We start from the raw sequence: 1,484 nt of genomic DNA, 5'->3' as shown, positions 1-1,484 counted from the left end.
CTGTTCTCGTGTTTGTTAGCGATGGTCTGTGGACCACGGCTAACGTAGCGGGCGAAGGCTCGTGCTAGCATTCCAGCTAATAAAGATAATAAAGTCTTCTGCAGCGTTACTGATGCTTACATCTTCAGTCATCCGTTCCTCCTCAGGTAAACGACTGCAGTCACAGTCCAAGGCCTCCTTTATGCCTGCGATCTGTTGGAGAATGACCAATCATATAAGAGCATTAGATCCTTGGTGCCCCCCCAAGTCAGCCAGCAGTCATGTGATGACCGTGGGCTCTGGCGAGGTGGACCACCCTCCGGACCAGAGGGATGAAGTCATTACCAGACAGGACGCTCTTGACTTCCTGTCTGGAGAAATGAAGGTTAGACCTTAGTGAACATTCCCACCAAGGACTTCGTTATTCCCAAAGGGAACTTTAGAGGTTGTGCTCTGGGGAACTAGGGTTAGGCATGGTCATCTAACCAGTTACCTTCGTCATAGTTTCACAGAAGAAGTGGTATCCATCCTCCAAGCAGAAGAAAGGAGCTGATCTGTGGCCCCATACACCACCTACAGGAGGAGCATCCACTGTCTGCTCACCACAAAAAGCACATGTTGCCATAGCAACGCATCTTCATCCCGGTTAGGTTGTTCCCTGGATGGGCTGAAGGTTTAGGGCTGATTCTGACCAACTTCCTAAAGACAAATAAACTCTGAACTACTTCAGAACCGGGCAAGGACAAACTGGACCTTCACTCTGGTGAATATGCAAGCCTGGCCCGGTTCTGAGGGACCTTTTCCATCCAGTGTTCTGGAACTGGGCCAAAAGAAGACAAATGTGAAGCCAGAGCTGTTCTGGTGTTACTGGTAACAGATTTCAAACCAACAAATTATTTTGTTTCTCACTTGAAAAGCAGGAAGAAAAAGTCTGATTAATGGAACTCAGGTGTGGCAGCACCATGAGGGACGACCTGCTGGGGGTCGCCAACTCTTCTGCCATCAGCTGTTGACCTTTGACCTCATTCAGCAGCGTGATGAGTTCAGTTGTCGGTGTATGTGTTTTTGTACGTGTGTGTATAAATCATCGACATAAAAATTGGACAATGGGTTTCCATAGACCCAATAACACGCTTTTGAAGATAAATGGGAGGTGGCCACCACCGCCATTTTGACCGTGTCACAGGTTCCGTCAAGCCCAGACAATTCCATAAAAGGGAAGAGAGGAGGAGCTGAGGGTGGGGCTGTAAGGCTGGGATCAACTGACGACACCCGGTCGGACTAGCTACAAGCTAACCTGAAGCTAACCCAAAGCTAACGCGGAGGTGGGAGCTAAGCTAACGGAGGTAGCAACCTAGCTACAACCGGAGTTAACTGTGCACAACACCAGAGCTTCTGAGTCAGAGATACGCCGGGCTGACCGCTGGGTAAAACCGGGTGGAACACAGAGGTCTCCCGAGAGCTCCACAAGCCGATAGTGGGAACCCAGCTCCACCAACATGTTA

The sequence above is a fragment of the Nothobranchius furzeri genome, chromosome 19, assembly GCF_043380555.1.
Source record: "Nothobranchius furzeri strain GRZ-AD chromosome 19, NfurGRZ-RIMD1, whole genome shotgun sequence".
Classification (NCBI taxonomy): Eukaryota; Metazoa; Chordata; class Actinopteri; order Cyprinodontiformes; family Nothobranchiidae; genus Nothobranchius; species Nothobranchius furzeri.
The sequence above is the reverse complement of the archived record's forward strand: the minus strand, read 5'-3'. Positions refer to the sequence as shown.